Source organism: Scyliorhinus torazame, chromosome 16 (assembly GCF_047496885.1).
Source record: "Scyliorhinus torazame isolate Kashiwa2021f chromosome 16, sScyTor2.1, whole genome shotgun sequence".
Taxonomy (NCBI): domain Eukaryota; kingdom Metazoa; phylum Chordata; class Chondrichthyes; order Carcharhiniformes; family Scyliorhinidae; genus Scyliorhinus; species Scyliorhinus torazame.
The window spans coordinates 63,824,075-63,846,443 of record NC_092722.1 but is presented as its reverse complement, the minus strand read 5'-3'; the positions used below and the strand labels follow the sequence as shown (position 1 = coordinate 63,846,443).

The window sequence follows — 22,369 nt, the reverse complement described above, 5'->3', positions numbered from 1 at the left end:
GGGGGAGGGAGGGAGGTAGGCTGCTAGCTTTGTCACATCATCCCACATGTACTTCATTTACAGTCTCCCCCTTTCCCCCCATCGATGCTCCCTCAACACTCCACACTGCTCCACCAACACTCCTCACTGGTCCCGCAACACTCCAGACTGGTCCCTTATCCATCCGCAGAGCCACCTCAACACTCAACACAGCTCCCTCAACACAACTTCTGCTCCCTCAACACTCGACACAGATCCCTCAACACTCTACACTGCTCCCTCAATACTCCACACTGCTCCCACAACACCCCTCACTGCTCCCGCAACATTCCAGACTGGTCCCTTTTCCATCCGCATAGCCACCTCAACACTCAACACTGCTCCCTCAACACAACTTCTGCTCCCTCAATACTCGACACAGCTCCCTCAACACTTCACAAAGCTCCCCCAACACTCTTCACTGTTCCCGCAACATTCCAGACTGGTCCCTTATCCATCCGCATAGCCAACTCAACACTCCACACTGCTCCCTCAACACACCACACTGCTCCCTCAACACTCCACACTGCTCCCTCAACACACCACACTGCTCCCTCAACACACCACACTGCTCCCTCAACACTCCACACTGCTCCCTCAACACTCCACACTGCTCCGTCAACACTCCACACTGCTCAGTCAACACACCACACTGCTCCCTCAACACTCCACACTGCTCCCTCAACACTGCAATCTGCTCCCTCAACACTCCACACTGCTTCCTCAACACTGCAAACTGCTCCCTCAACACACCACACTGCTCCCTCAACACTCCACACTGCTCCTTCAATACTCCACACTGCTCCCTCAACACACCACACTGCTCCCTCAACACTCCACACTGCTCCCTCAACACGCCACACTGCTCCCTCAACACTCCACACTGCTCCCTCAACACTCCACACTGCTCCCTCAACACTCCACACTGCTCCCTCAACACTCCACACTGCTCCCTCAACACTCCACACTGCTCCCTCAACACACCACACTGCTCCCTCAACACACCACACTGCTCCCTCAACACTCCACACTGCTTCCTCAACACTCCACACTGCTCCCTCAACACACCACACTGCTCCCTCAACACTCCACACTGCTCCGTCAACACTCCACACTGCTCCCTCAACACTCCACACTGCTCCCTCAACACACCACACTGCTCCCTCAACACTCCACACTGCTCCCTCAACACTGCAAACTGCTCCCTCAACACTGCAAACTGCTCCCTCAACACTTCACACTGCTCCCTCAACACTCCACAATGCGCCCTCAACACTCCACACTGCTCCCTCAACACTGCAAACTGCTCCTTCAACACTCCACACTGCTCCCTCAACACTCCACACTGCTCCTTCAACACTCCACACTGCTCCCTCAACACTGCAAACTGCTCCCTCAACACTCCACACTGCTCCCTCAACACTCCACACTGCTCCCTCAACGCTCCACACTGCTCCCTCAACGCTCCACACTGCTTCCTCAACACTCCACACTGCTCCCTCAACACACCACACTGCTCCCTCAACACTCCACACTGCTCCCTCAACACTCCACACTGCCCCCTCAACACTCCACAATAGAACATAGAACAATACAGCGCAGTACAGGCCCTTCGGCCCACGATGTTGCACCGAAACAAAAGCCATCTACCCTACACTATGCCATTATCATCCATATGTTTATCCAATAAACTTTTAATTGCCCTCAATGTTGGCGAGTTCACTACTGTAGCAGGTAGGGCATTCCACGGCCTCACTACTCTTTGCGTAAAGAACCTACCTCTGACCTCTGTCCTATATCTATTACCCCTCAGTTTAAAGTTATGTCCCCTCGTGCCAGCCATATCCATCCGCGGGAGAAGGCTCTCACTGTCCACCCTATCCAACCCCCTGATCATTTTGTATGCCTCTATTAAGTCTCCTCTTAACCTTCTTCTCTCCAACGAAAACAACCTCAAGTCCATCAGCCTTTCCTCATAAGATTTTCCCTCCATACCAGGCAACATCCTGGTAAATCTCCTCTGCACCCGCTCCAAAGCCTCCACGGCCTTCCTATAATGCGGTGACCAGAACTGTACGCAATACTCCAAATGCGGCCGTACCACAGTTCTGTACAGCTGCAACATGACCTCCTGACTCCGGAACTCAATCCCTCTACCAATAAAGGCCAACACTCCATCGGCCTTCTTCACAACCCTATCAACCTGGGTGGCAGCTTTCAGGGATCTATGTACATGGACACCTAGATCCCTCTGCTCATCCACACTTTCAAGAACTTTACCATTAGCCAAATATTCCGCATTCCTGTTATTCCTTCCAAAGTGAATCACCTCACACTTCTCTACATTAAACTCCATTTGCCACCTCTCAGCCCAGCTCTGCAGCTTATCTATATCCCTCTGTAACCTGCTACATCCTTCCACCCTATCGACAACACCACCGACTTTAGTATCGTCTGCAAATTTACTCACCCACCCTTCTGCGCCTTCCTCTAGGTCATTGATAACAATGACAAACAGCAACGGCCCCAGAACAGATCCTTGTGGTACTCCACTTGTGACTGTACTCCATTCTGAACATTTCCCATTAACCACCACCCTCTGTCTTCTTTCAGCTAGCCAATTTCTGATCCACATCTCTAAATCACCCTCAATCCCCAGCCTCCGTATTTTTTGCAACAGCCTACCGTGGGGAACCTTATCAAACGCTTTGCTGAAATCCATATACACCACATCAACTGCTCTACCCTCGTCTACCTGTTCAGTCACCTTCTCAAAGAACTCAATAAGGTTTGTGAGGCATGACCTACCCTTCACAAAGCCATGCTGACTATCCCTGATCATATTCTTCCTATCTAGATGATTATAAATCTTGTCTCTTATAATCCCCTCCAAGACTTTACCCACTACAGACGTGAGGCTCACCGGTCTATAGTTGCCGGGGTTGTCTCTGCTCCCCTTTTTGAACAAAGGGACCACATTTGCTGTCCTCCAGTCCTCTGGCACTATTCCTGCAGCCAATGATGACATAAAAATCAAAGCCAAAGGTCCAGCAATCTCTTACCTGGCCTCCCAGAGAATCCGAGGATAAATCCCATCAGGTCCCGGGGACTTATCTATTTTCAGCCTGTCCAGAATTGCCAACACCTCTTCCCTACGTACCTCAATGCCATCTATTCTATTAGCCTGGGGCTCAGCATTCTCCTCCACAACATTATCTTTTTCCTGAGTGAATACTGACGAAAAATATTCATTTAGTATGTCGCCTATCTCTTCAGACTCCACACACAATTTCCCATCCCTGTCCTTGACTGGTCCTACTCTTTCCCTAGTCATTCGCTTATTCCTGACATACCTATAGAAAGCTTTTGGGTTTTCCTTGATCCTTCCTGCCAAATACTTCTCATGTCCCCTCCTTGCTCGTCTTAGCTCTCTCTTTAGATCCTTCCTCGCTACCTTGTAACTATCCATCGCCCCAACCGAAACTTCACACTTCATCTTCACATAGGCCTCCTTCTTCCTCTTAACAAGAGATTCCACTTCCTTGGTAAACCACGGTTCCCTCGTTCGACGCCTTCCTCCCTGTCTGACCGGTACATACTTATCAAGAACACGCAGTAGCTGATCCTTGAACAAGCCCCACTTATCCAGTGTGCCCAACACTTGCAGCCTACTTCTCCACCTTATCCCCCCCAAGTCACGTCTAATGGCATCATAATTGCCCTTCCCCCAGCTATAACTCTTGCCCTGCGGTGTATACTTATCCCTTTCCACCATTAACGTAAACGTCACCGAATTGTGGTCACTGTCCCCAAAGTGCTCTCCTACCTCCAAATCCAACACCTGGCCTGGTTCATTACCCAAAACCAAATCCAACGTGGCGTCGCCTCTTGTTGGCCTGTCAACATATTGTTTCAGGAAACCCTCCTGCACACACTGTACAAAAAACGACCCTTCTATTGTACTCTAACTATATCTTTTCCAGTCAATATTTGGAAAGTTAAAGTCTCCCATAATAACTACCCTGTTACTTTCGCTCATATCCAGAATCATCTTCGCCATCCTTTCCTCTACATCCCTAGAACTATTAGGAGGCCTATAAAAAACTCCCAACAGGGTGACCTCTCCTTTCCTGTTTCTAACTTCAGCCCATACTACCTCGGAAGAAGAGTCCCCATCTAGCATCCTCTCCGCCACCGTAATACTGCTCTTTACTAGCAGCGCCACACCTCCCCCTCTTTTGCCTCCTTCTCTGAGCTTACTAAAACACCTAAACCCCGGAACCTGCAACATCCATTCCTGTCCCTGCTCTATCCATGTCTCCGAAATGGCCACAACATCGAAGTCCCAGGTACCAACCCATGCTGCCAGTACCCCTACCTTGTTTCGTATACTCCTGGCATTGAAGTAGACACACTTCAAACCACCTACCTGAACACTGGCCCCCTCCTGCGACGTCAAATCTGTGCTCCTGACCTCTATACTCTCATTCTCCCTTACCCTAAAACTACAATCCAGGTTCCCATGCCCCTGCTGCATTAGTTTAAAACCCCCCCAAAGAGCACTAACAAATCTCCCCCCCAGGATATTTGTGCCCCTCAGGTTCAGATGTAGACCATCCTGTCTGTAGAGGTCCCACCTTCCCCAGAAAGGGCCCCAGTTATCCAGAATTCTGAATCCCTCCCGCCTGCACCATCCCTGTAGCCACGTGTTTAAATGCTCTCTCTCCCTATTCCTCATCTCACTATCACGTGGCACGGGCAACAACCCAGAGATAACAACTCTGTTTGTTCTAGTTCTGAGCTTCCATCCTAGCTCCCTGAAAGCCTGCCTGACATCCTTGTCCCCTTTCCTACCTATGTCGTTCGTGCCAATGTGGACCACGACTTGGGGCTGCTCCCCCTCCCCATTAAGGACCCGGAAAACACGATCCGAGACATCACGTACCCTTGCACCTGGGAGGCAACATACCAAACGTGAGTCTCTCACGCTCCCACAAAATCTCCTATCTGTGCCCCTGACTATAGAGTCCCCAATTACTAATGCTCTGCTCCTCTCCCCCCTTCCCTTCTGAGCAACAGGGACAGACTCCGTGCCAGAAGCCCGTACCCCATGGCTTACCCCTGGTAAGTCGTCCCCCCCACAAGTATCCAAAGCGGTATACTTGTTTCTCAGGGGAACGACCGCAGGGGATCCCTGCACTGACTGCTTTTTCCCAGTCCCTCTTACAGTTACCCACCTATCTCCAGTCTTTGGTGTAACTAATTTCCTGAAGCTGCTATCTATGACCCCTTTTGCCTCCCGAATGATCCGAAGTTCTTCCAACTCCAGCTCCAGTTCCCTAACTCGGTCTTGGAGGAGCTGGAGATGGCAGCACTTCCTGCAGGTAAAATCAGCAGGGACACTAACTGCATCCCTCACCTCAAACATCCTGCAGGAGGAACATTGCAGTCCCTTCCCTGCCATTCCTCTTACTTTCTACCAAGATCTGGCTAACAACTAAATTAAATTTTTATAAAAAATAATAATATAATAAAATATGGTACTTACCTCAGACCAATGGGTTTTATTATTAGGTTAGAGGAGGAGGGCGGGTGGGAGACACTACACATGTAGTGTCTCGGGTTTCCTCTCCACCAGAATTTATTGGTGAGGGTCTTCCCAGATGTCTGCGGGTCGACTTCCTGTTCCCGCCTAAAAAACTAATTTAAAAAAAAAAGAAAAATTCTCAGCTCCTGCTGAAATTGACTAACCAGCCAGCTCCACTCCCTCCGAAATCGACTGGCCTGCCCCTGCAAAGACAAGTGCTTTTAAAGGTTGACTTACCTCCCAGCAGCCACTTCCGCAATGCTCCCGCTGAAACTGACTCACCAGCTGTTCTCCCGCCGAAATCGACTGGCCTGCCCCTGCAAAGACAAGTGCTTTTAAAGGTTGACTTACCTCCCAGCAGCCACTTCCACAATGCTCCCGCTGAAACTGACTCACAGCTGATTCTCCCGCCGAAATCGACTGGCCTGCCCCTGCAAAGACAAGTGCTTTTAAAGGTTGACTTACCTCCCAGCAGCCACTTCCACAATGCTCCCGCTGAAACTGACTCACCAGCTGTTCTCCCGCCGAAATCGACTGGCCTGCCCCTGCAAAGACAAGTGCTTTTAAAGGTTGACTTACCTCCCAGCAGCCACTTCCGCAATGCTCCCGCTGAAACTGACTCACCAGCTGTTCTCACGCCGAAATCGACTGGCCTGCCCCTGCAAAGACAAGTGCTTTTTAAGGTTGACTTACCTCCCAGCAGCCACTTCCGCAATGCTCCTGCTGAAACTGACACACCAGCTGTTCTCACGCCGAAATCGACTGGCCTGCCCCTGCAAAGACAAGTGCTTTTAAAGGTTGACTTACCTCCCAGCAGCCACTTACGTAATGCTCCCGCTGAAACTGACTCACCAGCTGATTCTCCCGCCGAATTCGACTGGCCTGCCCCTGCAAAGACAAGTGCTTTTAAAGGTTGACTTACCTCCCAGCAGCCACTTCCGCAATGCTCCCGCTGAAACTGACTCACCAGCTGTTCTCACGCCGAAATCGACTGGCCGGCCCCTGCAAAGACAAGTGCTTTTAAAGGTTGACTTACCTCCCAGCAGCCACTTCCGTAATGCTCCCGGTGAAACTGACTCACAGCTGATTCTCCCGCCGAAATCGACTGGCCTGCCCCTGCAAAGACAAGTGCTTTTAAAGGTTGACTTACCTCCCAGCAGCCACTTCCGCAATGCTCCCGCTGAAACTGACTCACCAGCTGTTCTCACGCCAAAATTGACTGACCTGCCCCTGCAAACACAAGTGCTTTTAAAGGATGACTTACCTCCCAGCAGCCACTTCCGTAATGCTCCCACTGAAACTGACTCACCAGCTGATTCTCCCGCCGAAATCGACTGGCCTGCCCCTGCAAAGACAAGTGCTTTTAAATGTTGACTTACCTCCAAGCAGCCACTTCCGCAATGCTCCCGCTGAAACTGACTCACCAGCTGTTCTCACGCCGAAATCGACTGGCCTGCCCCTGCAAAGACAAGTGCTTTTAAAGGTTGACTTACCTCCCAGCAGCCACTTCCGTAATGCTCCCGCTGAAACTGACTCACCAGCTGATTCTCCCGCCGAAATCGACTGGCCTGCCCCTGCAAAGACAAGTGCTTTTAAAGGTTGACTTACCTCCCAGCAGCCACTTCCGCAATGCTCCCGCTGAAACTGACTCACCAGCTGATTCTCCCGCCGAAATCGACTGGCCTGCCCCTGCAAAGACAAGTGCTTTTAAAGGTTGACTTACCTCCCAGCAGCCACTTCCGCAATGCTCCCGCTGAAACTGACTCACCAGCTGTTCTCACGCCGAAATCGACTGACAATGCTCCCTCATCACACCACACTGCTCCCTCAACACTCCACATTGCTCCCTCAACACACCACACTGCTCCCTCAACACTCAATTTGCAGACGACACTAAAGTCGGTGGTGTTGTCGACAGTGTGGAAGGATGTAGCAGGTTACAGAGGGACATAGATAAGCTGCAGAGCTGGGCTGAGAGGTGGCAAATGGAGTTCAATGTAGAGAAGTGTGAGGTGATTCAATTTGAAAGGAATAACAGGAATGCGGAATATTTGGCTAATGGTAAAGTTCTTGGAAGTGTGGATGAGCAGATGGATCTTGGTGTCCATGTACATAGATCCCTGAAAGTTGCCACCCAGGTTGATAGGGTTGTGAAGAAGGCCTATGGAGTGTTGGCCTTTATTGGTAGAGGGATTGAGTTCCGGAGTCAGGAGGTCATGTTGCAGCTGTACAAAACTCTGGTACGGCCGCATTTGGAGTATTGCGTACAGTTCTGGTCACCGCATTATAGGGAGGACGTGGAAGCTTTGGAGCGGGTGCAGAGGAGATTTACCAGGATGTTGCCTGGTATGGAGGGAAAATCTTATGAGGAAAGGCTGATGGACTTGAGGTTGTTTTCGTTGGAGAGAAGAAGGTTAAGAGGAGACTTAATAGAGGCATACAAAATGATCAGCGGGTTAGATAGGGTGGACAGTGAGAGCCTTCTCCCGCATTGGAAATGGCTGGCACGAGGGGACATAACTTTAAACTGAGGGGTAATAGATATAGGACAGAGGTCAGAGGTAGGTTCTTTACGCAAAGAGTGGTGAGGCCGTGGAATACCCTACCTGCAACAGTAGTGAACTCGCCAACATTGAGGGCATTTAAAAGTTTATTGGATAGGCATATGGATGATAATGGCATAGTGTAGGTTAGATGGCTTTTGTTTCGGTGCAACATCGTGGGCCGAAGGGCCTGTACTGCGCTGTATCGTTCTATGTTCTATGTTCCACACTGCTCCCTCAACACTCCACACTGCTACCTCAACACTCCACACTGCTCCTCAACACTCCACACTACTCCTTCAATACTCCACACTGCTCCCTCAACACTCCACACTGCTCCCTCAACACTCCACACTACTCCCTCAACACTCCAAACTGCTCTCTCAACACACCACACTGCTCCCTTAACACTCCACACTGCTCACTCAACACACCACACTGCTTCCTCAACACTCCACACTGCTCCCTCAACACTCCACACTGCTCCCTCAACACTCCACATTGCTCACTCAACACTCCACACTGCTCCCTCAACACTCCACACTGCTCCCTCAACACTCCAACCTGTTCCCTCAACACGTCACACTGCTCCCTCAACACTCCACACTGCTCACTCAACACACCACACTGCTCCCTCAACATTCGACACTGCTCCCTCAACACTGCACACTGCTGCCTCAACACAGTACACTGCTCCCTCAACACTCCACACTGCTCCCTCAACACTGCACACTGCTCTCTCAACACTCCACACTGCTCCCTCAACACTCCACACTGCTCTCTCAACACTCCACACTGCTCCCTCAACACTCCACACTGCTCCCTCAACACTCCACACTGCTCACTCAACACACCATACTGCTCCCTCAATACTCCACACTGCTCCCTCAACACTCCACACTGCTCTCTCAACACTCCACACTGCTCCCTCAACACTCCACACTGCTCCCTCAACACACCACACTGCTCCCTCAACACTCCACACTGCTCCCTCAACACTCCACACTGCTCCCTGAACACTCCACACTGCCCCCTCAACACTCCACAGTGCTCCTTCAACACTCCACACTGCTCCCTCAACACTCCACACTGCTCCCTCAACACTCCACACTGCTCTCTCAACACTCCACACTGCTCCTTCAATACTCCACACTGCTCCCTCAACACTCCACACTGCTCCCTCAACACTCCACACTGCTCCTTCAATACTCCACACTGCTCCCTCAACACTCCACACTGCTCCCTCAACATTCCACACTGCTCCCTCAACACTCCAACCTGCTCCCTCAACACACCACACTGCTCCCTCAACACTCCACACTGCTCACTCAACACACCACACTGCTCCCTCAACACTCCACGCTGCTCCCTCACCACTCCACACTGCTCCCTCAAAACTCCACACTGCTCCATCAACACTCCACACTGCTCCCTCAACACTCCACACTGCTCCTTCAATACTCCACACTGCTCCCCAACACTCCACACTGCTCCCTCAGCACTCCACACTGCTCCTTCAATACTCCACACTGCTCCGTCAACACACCACACTGCTCCCTCAACACTCCACACTGCTCGCTCAACACTCCACACTGCTCCTTCAATACTCCACACTACTCCCTCAACAGTCCACACTGCTCCCTCAACACTCCACACTGCTCCCTCAGCACTCCACACTGCTCCCTCAACACTCCACATTGCTCACTCAACACTCCACACTGCTCCCTCAACACTCCACACTGCTCCCTCAACACTCCAACCTGTTCCCTCAACACGTCACACTGCTCCCTCAACACTCCACACTGCTCACTCAACACACCACACTGCTCCCTCAACATTCGACACTGCTCCCTCAACACTGCACACTGCTGCCTCAACACAGTACACTGCTCCCTCAACACTCCACACTGCTCCCTCAACACTGCACACTGCTCTCTCAACACTCCACACTGCTCCCTCAACACTCCACACTGCTCTCTCAACACTCCACACTGCTCCCTCAACACTCCACACTGCTCCCTCAACACTCCACACTGCTCACTCAACACACCATACTGCTCCCTCAATACTCCACACTGCTCCCTCAACACTCCACACTGCTCTCTCAACACTCCACACTGCTCCCTCAACACTCCACACTGCTCCCTCAACACACCACACTGCTCCCTCAACACTCCACACTGCTCCCTCAACACTCCACACTGCTCCCTGAACACTCCACACTGCCCCCTCAACACTCCACAGTGCTCCTTCAACACTCCACACTGCTCCCTCAACACTCCACACTGCTCCCTCAACACTCCACACTGCTCTCTCAACACTCCACACTGCTCCTTCAATACTCCACACTGCTCCCTCAACACTCCACACTGCTCCCTCAACACTCCACACAGCTCCTTCAATACTCCACACTGCTCCCTCAACACTCCACACTGCTCCCTCAACATTCCACACTGCTCCCTCAACACTCCAACCTGCTCCCTCAACACACCACACTGCTCCCTCAACACTCCACACTGCTCACTCAACACACCACACTGCTCCCTCAACACTCCACGCTGCTCCCTCACCACTCCACACTGCTCCCTCAAAACTCCACACTGCTCCATCAACACTCCACACTGCTCCCTCAACACTCCACACTGCTCCTTCAATACTCCACACTGCTCCCCAACACTCCACACTGCTCCCTCAGCACTCCACACTGCTCCTTCAATACTCCACACTGCTCCGTCAACACACCACACTGCTCCCTCAACACTCCACACTGCTCGCTCAACACTCCACACTGCTCCTTCAATACTCCACACTACTCCCTCAACAGTCCACACTGCTCCCTCAACACTCCACACTGCTCCCTCAGCACTCCACACTGCTCTCTCAACACTCCACACTGCGCCCTGAAGACACAACACAGCCCCCTCAACACTCCACACTGCTCCCTCAACACTCCACACTGCTCCCTCAACACACCACTCTGCTCCCTCAACACCCCACACTGCTCCTTCAACACAACCCACTGCTCCCTCAACACTCCACATTGCTCCCTCAACACTCCACACTGCTCCTTCAACACACCCCACTGCTCCCTCAACACTCCACACTGCTCCCTCAACACACCACACTGCTCCCTCGACACTCCACACCGCTCCCTCAACACTCCACTGTGCTCTAAACACTCCACACTGCTCCCTCAAGACTCCACACTGCTCCCTCAACACACCACACTGCTTCCTGAACACACCACACTGCTCCCTCATCACACCACACTGCTCCCTCAACACCCCACACTGCTCACTCAACACTCCACACTGCTCCCTCAACACTCCACACTGCTCCCTCAACACTCCACACTGCTCCTTCAACACTCCACACTGCTCCCTCAACACCCCACACTGCTCACTCAACACTCCACACTGCTCCCTCAACACTCCACACTGCTCCCTCAACACACCACACTGCTCCCTCATCACACCACACTGCTCCCTCAACACCCCACACTGCTCACTCAACACTCCACACTGCTCCCTCAACACTCCACACTGCTCCCTCAACACTCCACACTGCTCCCTCAACACTCCACACTGCTCCCTCAACACTCCACACTGCTCCCTCAACACACCACACTGCTCCCTCGACACTCCACACTTCTCCCTCAACATTCCACACTTCTCCTTCAATACTCCACACTGCTCGCTCAACACTCCATACTGCCCCCTCAACACTCCACAATGCTCCCTCAACACTCCACACTGCTCCCTCAACACTCAACACTGCTCCCTCAACACTCCACACTGCTCCCTCAACACTCCACACTGCTCCGTCAACACTCCACACTGCTCTCTCAACACTCCACACTGCTCCCTCAACACTCCACACTGCTCCCTCAACACACCACACTGCTCCCTCAACACTCCACACTGCCCCCACAACACTCCACACTGCTCCTTCAACACTCCACACTGCTCCATCAACACTCCACACTGCTCCCTCAACACTCCACACTGCTCCCTCAACACTCCACACTGCTCCTTCAACACGCCACACTGCTCCCTCATCACTCCACACTGCTCACTCAACACACCACACTGCTCCCTCAACACACAACACTGCTCCTTCAACACACAACACTGCTCCTTCAACACTCCACACGGCTCCCTCAACACTCCACACTGCTCCTTCAATACTCCACACTGCTCCCTCAACACTCCACACTGCTCCCTCAACACACCACACTGCTCCCTCAACACTCCACACTGCTCCCTCAACACTCCACACTGCTCCCTCAACACTCCACACTGCTCTCTCAACACTCCACACTGCTCCCCCAACACTACATACTGCTCCCTCAACACACCTCACTGCTCCTTCAACACTCCACACTGCTCCCTCAACACTCCACACTGCTCCGTCAACACTCCACATTGCTCTCTCAACACTCCACACTGCTCCTTCAACACTCCACACTGCTCCCTCAACACTCCACACTGCTCCCTCAACACTCCACACTGCTCCCTCAACACTCCACACTGCTCCTTCAACACACCACACTGCTCCCTCATCACTCCACACTGCTCCCTCAACACACCACACTGCTCCCTCAACACACAACACTGCTCCTTCAACACACAACACTGCTCCTTCAACACACCACACTGCTCCCTCAACACTCCACACTGCTCCTTCAATACTCCACACTGCTCCCTCAACACACCACACTGCTCCATCAACACTCCACACTGCTCCCTCAACACTCCACACTGCTCCCTCAACACTTCACACTGCTCCCTCAACACTCCACACTGCTCCCTCAACACGCCACACTGCTCCCTCAACACTCCACACTGCTCCTTCAACACACCCCACTGCTCCCTCAACACTCCACACTGCTCCCTCAACATACCACACTGCTCCCTTTACACTCAACACTGCCCCGTCAACACTCCACACTGCTCCCTCAACACTCCACACTGTCCCTCAACACTCCACACTGCTCACTCAACACTCCACACTGCTCCCTCAACACTCCACACTGCTTTCTCAACACACCACACTGCTCCCTCAACACTCCACACTGCTCCCTCAACACTCCACACTGCTCCCTCAACACTCCACACTGCTCTCAACACTCCACACTGCTCACTCAACACTCCACACTGCTCCCTCAACACACCACACTGCTCCCTGAACACTCCACACTGCCCCCTCAACACTCCACATTGCTCCTTCATCACTCCACACTGCTCCCTCAGCACTCCACACTGCTCCCTCAACACTCCACACTGCTCCCTCATCACTCCACACTGTCCCCTCAGCAGTCCACACTGCTCCCTCAACACTGCACACTGCTCCCTCGACGCTCCACACTGCTCCCTCAACACTCCTCAATGCTCCCTCAACACTCCACACTGCTCCCTCAACACTCCACACTTCTCCTTCAATACTCCACACTGCTCCCTCAACACACTGCTCCCAAAACACTCCACATTGCTCCCTCAACACTCCACGCTGCTCCCTCAACACTCCACACTGCTCCCTCAACACTCCACACTGCTCCCTCAACACTCCACACTGCTCCTTCAACACACCACACTGCTCCCTCATCACTCCACACTGCTCACTCAACACACCACACTGCTCCCTCAACACACAACAATGCTCGTTCATCACTCCACACTGCTCCCTGAACACTCCACACTGCCCCCTCAACACTCCACATTGCTCCTTCATCACTCCACACTGCTCCCTCAACACTCCACACTGCTCCCTCAACACTCCACACTGCTCCCTCATCACTCCACACTGTCCCCTCAGCAGTCCACACTGCTCCCTCAACACTGCACGCTGCTCCCTCGACGCTCCACACTGCTCCCTCAACACTCCTCAATGCTCCCTCAACACTCCACACTGCTCCCTCAACACTCCACACTTCTCCTTCAATACTCCACACTGCTCCCTCAACACACTGCTCCCTAAACACTCCACATTGCTCCCTCAACACACCACACTGCTCCATCAACACTCCACACTGCTCCCTCAACACTCCACACTGCTCCCTCAACACTTCACACTGCTCCCTCAACACTCCACACTGCTCCCTCAACACTCCACACTGCTCCCTCAACACTCCACACTGCTCCTTCAACACACCCCACTGCTCCCTCAACACTCCACACTGCTCCCTCAACATACCACACTGCTCCCTTTACACTCAACACTGCCCCGTCATCACTCCACACTGCTCCCTCAACACTCAACACTGTCCCTCAACACTCCACACTGCTCACTCAACACTCCACACTGCTCCCTCAACACTCCACACTGCTCCCTCAACACACCACACTGCTCCCTCAACACTCCACACTGCTCCCTCAACACCCCACACTGCTCCCTCAACACTCCACACTGCTCTCAACACTCCACACTGCTCCCTCAACACTCCACACTGCTCCCTCAACACACCACACTGCTCCCTGAACACTCCACACTGCCCCCTCAACACTCCACATTGCTCCTTCATCACTCCACACTGCTCCCTCAACACTCCACACTGCTCCCTCAACACTCCACATTGCTCCCTCATCACTCCACACTGTCCCCTCAGCAGTCCACACTGCTCCCTCAACACTGCACACTGCTCCCTCGGCGCTCGACACTGCTCCCTCAACACTCCTCAATGCTCCCTCAACACTCCACACTGCTCCCTCAACACTCCACCCTGCTCCCTCAACACTCCACACTGCTCTCTCAACACTCCACACTGCTCCCTCAACACTCCACACTGCTCCCTCAACACACCACACTGCTCCCTCAACACTGCACACTGTTCCCTCAACACTCCACACTGCTCCCTCAACACTACACACTGCTCTCTCAACACTCCACACTGCTCTCTCAACACTCCACACTGCTCCCTCAACACTCCACACTGCTCCCTCAACACACCACGCTGCTCCCTGAACACTCCACACTGCCCCCTCAACACTCCACACTGCTCCTTCAACACTCCACACTGCTCCCTCAACACTCCACACTGTTCCCTCAACACTCCACACTGCTCCCTCAACACTCCACACTGCTCCTTCAACACACCACACTGCTCCCTCATCACTCCACACTGCTCCCTCAACACACCACACTGCTCCCTCAACACTCCACGCTGCTCCCTCAACACACAACACTGCTCCTTCAACACTCCACACTGCTCCCTCAACACTCCACACTGCTCCTTCAATACTCCACACTGCCCCCTCAACACTCCACACTGCTCCCTCAACACACCACACTGCTCCCTGAACACTCCACACTGCCCCCTCAACACTCCACACTGCTCCTTCAACACTCCACACTGCTCCCTCAACACTCCACACTGTTCCCTCAACACTCCACACTGCTCCCTCAACACTCCACACTGCTCATTCAACACACCACACTGCTCCCTCAACACTCCACTTGCTCCGTCGACACCGCACACTGCTCCCTCAACATTCCACACTGCTCCCTCAACACTCCACACTTCTCCTTCAATACTCCACACTGCTCCCTCAACACACTGCTCCCTAAACACTCCACATTGCACACTCAACACACCACACTGCTCCCTCAACACTCCACACTGCTCCTTCAATACTCCACACTGCTCCCTCAACACTCCACATTGCTCCCTCAACAGTCCAACCTGCTCCCTCAACACACCACACTGCTCCCTCAACACTCCACACTGCTCCCTCAACACTCCACAATGCTCCCTCTACATTCCACACTGCTCCCTCAACACTCCACACTTCTCCTTCAATACTCCACACTGCTCCCTCAACACACTGCTCCCTAAACACTCCACATTGCACACTCAACACACCACACTGCTCCCTCAACACTCCACACTGCTCCTTCAATACTCCACACTGCTCCCTCAACACTCCACACTGCTCCTTCAATACTCCACACTGCTCCCTCAACACTCCACTCTGCTCCTTCAACACTTCACACTGCTCCCTCAACACACTGCTCCCTAAACACTCCACATTGCTCCCTCAACACACCACACTGCTCCCTCAACACTCCACACTGCTCCTTCAATACTCCACACTGCTCCTTCAATACTCCACACTGCTCCCTCAACACTCCATACTGCTCCCTCAACACTCCACACTGCTCCCTCAACATTCCACACTGCTCGCACAACACTCCACACTGCTCCCTCAACATTCCACACTGCTCCCTCAACACACCACACTGCTCCCTGAACACTCCACACTGCCCCCACAACACTGCACACTGCTCCTTCAAGACTCCACACTGCTCCCTCAACACTCCACACTGCTCCCTCAATACTCCACACTGCTCCCTCAACACTCCACACTGCTCCTTCAACACACCACACTGCTCCCTCATCACTCCACACTCCTCCCTCAACACACCACACTGCTCCCGCAACACTCCACTCTGCTCCCTCAACACACAACACTGCTCCTTCAACACTCCACACTGCTCCCTCAACACTCCACAATGCTCCCTCTACACTCCACACTGCTCCCTCAACACTCCACACTTCTCCTTCAATACTCCACACTGCTCCCTCAACACACTGCTCCCTAAACACTCCACATTGCACACTCAACACACCACACTGCTCCCTCAACACTCCACACTGCTCCCTCAACACTCCACACTGCTCCTTCAATACTCCACACTGCTCCCTCAACACTCCACACTGCTCCCTCAACACTCCACACTGCTCCTTCAATACTCCACACTGCTCCCTCAACACTCCACACTGCTCCTTCAATACTCCACACTGCTCCCTCAACACACTGCTCCCTAAACACTCCACATAGCTCCCTCAACACACCACACTGCTCCCTCAACACTCCACACTGCTCCTTCAATACTCCACACTGCTCCTTCAATACTCCACACTGCTCCCTCAACACTCCATACTGCTCCCTCAACACTCCACACTGCTCCCTCAACACTCCACACTGCTCGCACAACACTCCACACTGCTCCCTCAACATTCCACACTGCTCCCTCAACACACCACACTGCTCCCTGAACACTCCACACTGCTCCCTCAACACTCCACACTGCTCCTTCAAGACTCCACACTGCTCCCTCAACACTCCACACTGCTCCCTCAACACTCCACACTGCTCCCTCAACACTCCACACTGCTCCTTCAACACACCACACTGCTCCCTCATCACTCCACACTCCTCCCTCAACACACAACACTGCTCCCTCAACACACAACACTGCTCCTTCAACACTCCACACTGCTCCCTCAACACTCCACACTGCTCCTTCAACACTCCACACTGCTCCCTCAACACTCCACACTGCTCCTTCAACACACTACACTGCTCCCTCAACACACTGCTCCCTCAACACTCCACATTGCTCCCTCAACACACCACACTGCTCCCTCAATACTCCACAATGCTCCCTCAACACACCACACTGCTCCCTCGACACACCACACTGCTCCTTCAATACTCCACACTGCCTCCTCAACACTCCACACTGTTCCCTCAACACTGCACACTGCTCCCTCAACACTCCACATTGCTCCCTCAACACTCCACACTGCTCCTTCAATACTCCACACTGCGCCCTCAACACTCCACACTGCTCCTTCAATACTCCACACTGCTCCTTCAACACACGACACTGCTCCCTCAACACACTGCTCCCTCAACACTCCACATTGCTCCCTCAACACACCACACTGCTCCCTCAATACTACACACTGCTCCCTCAACACTCCACACTGCTCCCTCGACACTCCACACTGCTCCTTCAATACTCCACACTGCTCCCTCAACACACCACACTGCTCCCTCAACACACCACACTGCTCCCTCAACACTCCACACTGCTCCATCAACACTCCACACTCCTCCTTCAATACTCCACACTGTTCCCTCAACACACTGCTCCCTAAACACTCCACACTGCTCCCTCAACACTCCACACTGCTCCCTCAACACTCCACACTGCTCATTCAATACTCCACCCTGCTCCCTCGACACTCCACACTGCTCCTTCAATACTCCACACTGCTCCCTGAACACTCCACACTGCTCCCTCAACACTCCACACTGCTCCCTCAACACTCCACACTGCTCCTTCAATACTCCACAGTGCTCCTTCAGCACACCACACTGCTCCTTCAACACTTCACACTGCTCCCTCAACACTCCACACTGCTCCCTCAACACTCCACACTGCTCCCTCAACACTCCACACTGCTCCTTCAATATTCCACACTGCTCCCTCACACTCCACCCTGCTCCCTCAACACTCCATACTGGCCTCTCAACACTCCATACTGCCCCCTCAACACTCCACACTGCTCCCTCAACACTCCACACTGCTCCCTCAACACTCCTCAATGCTCCCTCAACACTCCACACTGCTCCCTCAACACTCCACACTTCTCCTTCAATACTCCACACTGCTCCCTCAACACACTGCTCCCTAAACACTCCACATTGCTCCCTCAACACACCACACTGCTCCATCAACACTCCACACTGCTCCCTCAACACTCCACACTGCTCCCTCAACACTCCACACTGCTCCCTCAACACTCCACACTGCTCCTTCAATATTCCACACTGCTCCCTCACACTCCACCCTGCTCCCTCAACACTCCATACTGGCCCCTCAACACTCCATACTGCCCCCTCAACACTCCACACTGCTCCCTCAACACTCCACACTGCTCCCTCAACACTCCTCAATGCTCCCTCAACACTCCACACTGCTCCCTCAACACTCCACACTTCTCCTTCAATACTCCACACTGCTCCCTCAACACACTGCTCCCTAAACACTCCACATTGCTCCCTCAACACACCACACTGCTCCATCAACACTCCACACTGCTCCCTCAACACTCCACATTGCTCCCTCAACACTCCACACTGCTCCCTCAACACTCCACACTGCTCCCTCAACACTCCACACTGCTCCCTCAACACTCCACACTGCTCCTTCAGCACACCCCACTGCTCCCTCAACACTCCACACTGCTCTCTCAACACTCCACACTGCTCCCTCAACATACCACACTGCTCCCTTTACACTCAACACTGCCCCCTCAACACTCCACACTGCTCCTTCAATACTCCACACTGCTCCCTGAACACTCCACACTGCTCCCTCAACACTCCACACTGCTCCTTCAATACTCCACACTGCTCCCTCAACACTCCACTCTGCTCCTTCAACACTTCACACTGCTCCCTCAACACTCCGCACTGCTCCCTCAACACTCCACACTGCTCCCTCAACACTCCACACTGCTCCCTCAACACTCCACACTGCTCCCTCAACACTCCACACTGCTCCCTCAACACTCCACACTGCTCCTTCAACACACCACACTGCTCCCTCATCACTCCACACTGCTCCCTCAACACACCACACTGCTCCCTCAACACTCCACGCTGCTCCCTCAACACACAACACTGCCTCTTCAACACTCCACACTGCTCCCTCAACACTCCACACTGCTCCTTCAATACTCCACACTGCTCCCTAAACACTCCACACTGCTCCCTCAACACACCACACTGCTCCCTCAACACTCCACGCTGCTCCCTCAACACACCACACTGCTCCTTCAACACTCCACTCTGCTCCCTCAACACTCCACACTGCTCCTTCAACACACCACACTGCTCCCTCAACACACTGCTCCCTCAACACTCCACATTGCTCCCTCAACACACCACACTGCTCCTTCAATACTCCACACTTCTCCCTCAACACTCCACACTGCTCCCTCAACACTGCACACTGCTCCCTCAACACTCCACACTGCTCCTTCAATCCTCCACACTGCTCCCTCATAACTCCACAATGCTCCTTCAACACACCACACTGCTCCCTCAACACACTGCTCCCTCAACACCACATTGCTCCCTCAACACACCACACTGCTCCCTCAATATGCCACACTGCTCCCTCAACACCACACTGCTCCCTCGACACTCCGCACTGCTCCTTCAATACTCCACACTGCTCCTTCAACACACCACACTGCTCCCTCAACACACTGCTCCCTCAACACTCCACGTTGCTCCCTCAACACACCACACTGCTCCCTCAACACTCCACACTGCTCCCTCAACACTCCACACTTCTCCTTCAATACTCCACACTGCTCCCTCAACACACTGCTCCCTAAACACTCCACATTGCTCCCACAACACTCCACACTGCTCCCTCAACACTCCACACTGCTCCCTCAACACTCCACACTGCTCCCTCAACACTCCACACTGCTCATTCATTACTCCTCACTGCTCCCTCAACACTCCACACTGCTCCCTCAACACTCCACACTGCTCCCTCAACACTCCACACTGCTCCTTCAATGCTCCACACTGCTCCCTCAACACTCCACACTGCTCCCTCAACACTCCACACTGCTCCCTCAACACTCCACCCTGCTCCCTCGACACACCACACTGCTCCCTCAACACTCCACACTGCTCCCTCAACTCTCCACACTGCTCCTTCTCTACTCCACACTGCTCCCTCAACACACCACACTGCTCCCTCAACACTCCACACTGCTCCCTCAACACTCCACACTGCTCCCTCAACACTTCACACTGCTCCCTCAACACTCCACACTGCTCCCTCAACACTCCACACTGCTCCCTCAACACTCCAAACTGCTCCCTCAACACTCCACACTGCTCCTTCAATACTCCACTCTGCTCCCTCACACTCCACACTGCTCCCTCAACACTCCACATTGCTCCCTCGACTCTGCACACTTCTCCCTGAACACTCCACACTGCTCCCTCGACACTCCACACTGCTGCCTCAACACTCCGCGCTGCTTCCTCAACACTCCACACTGCTCCCTCGACACGCTATACTGCTCCCTCATCACTCCACACTGTCCCCTCAGCAGTCCACACTGCTCCCTCAACACTGCACACTGCTCCCTCGACACTCCACACTGCTCCCTCAACACTCAGCAAAGCCCCCTCAACACTCCGCACTGCTCCCTCATCACTCCACACTGCTCCCTCAACACTCCACACTGCTCCCTCAACACTCCACACTCCTCCCTCAACACTCCACACTGCTCCCTCAACACACCACACTGCTCCCTCAACACTCCACACTGCCCCCTCAACAATCCACACTGCTCCCTCAACACTGCACACTGCTCCCTGAACACTCCACACTGCTCCCTCAACACACCACACTACTACCTCAACACTTCACACTGCTTCCTCAACACTCCACACTGCTCCCTCGACACTCTAAACTGCTCCCTCAACACTCCACACTGATCCCTCAACACTCCACCCTGCTCCCTCAACACTCCTCATAGCCTTCTCAACAGTCCACACTTCCCTCAACACTCCACACTGCTCCCTCAGCACTGCACTCTGCTCCCTCAACACTCCACTTGCTCCCTCGACACCGCACACTGCTCCCTCAACATTCCACACTGATCCCTCAACACTCCACACTGATCCCTCAACACTCCACACTGCTCCTTCTCTACTCCACACTGCTCCCTCAACACACCACACTGCTCCCTCAACACTCCACACTGCTCCCTCAACACTCCACACTGCTCCCTCAACACTTCACACTGCTCCCTCAACACTCCACACTGCTCCCTCAACACTCCACACTGCTCCCTCAACACTCCAAACTGCTCCCTCAACACTCCACACTGCTCCTTCAATACTCCACTCTGCTCCCTCACACTCCACACTGCTCCCTCAACACTCCACATTGCTCCCTCGACTCTGCACACTTCTCCCTGAACACTCCACACTGCTCCCTCGACACTCCACACTGCTGCCTCAACACTCCGCGCTGCTTCCTCAACACTCCACACTGCTCCCTCGACACGCTATACTGCTCCCTCATCACTCCACACTGTCCCCTCAGCAGTCCACACTGCTCCCTCAACACTGCACACTGCTCCCTCGACACTCCACACTGCTCCCTCAACACTCAGCAAAGCCCCCTCAACACTCCGCACTGCTCCCTCATCACTCCACACTGCTCCCTCAACACTCCACACTGCTCCCTCAACACTCCACACTCCTCCCTCAACACTCCACACTGCTCCCTCAACACACCACACTGCTCCCTCAACACTCCACACTGCCCCCTCAACAATCCACACTGCTCCCTCAACACTGCACACTGCTCCCTGAACACTCCACACTGC

The 22,369-nt window shown here is 53.4% G+C and overlaps 1 protein-coding gene across 3 annotated transcripts in view; it reads left to right on the top strand.

The window, feature by feature from the left end:
* The window catches only part of LOC140392851 (ephrin type-A receptor 8-like), a 667,123-nt gene that overhangs the window by 581,089 nt on the left and 63,665 nt on the right, over nt 1-22,369 (top strand). The gene's annotated exons all lie outside the window — the stretch shown is intronic.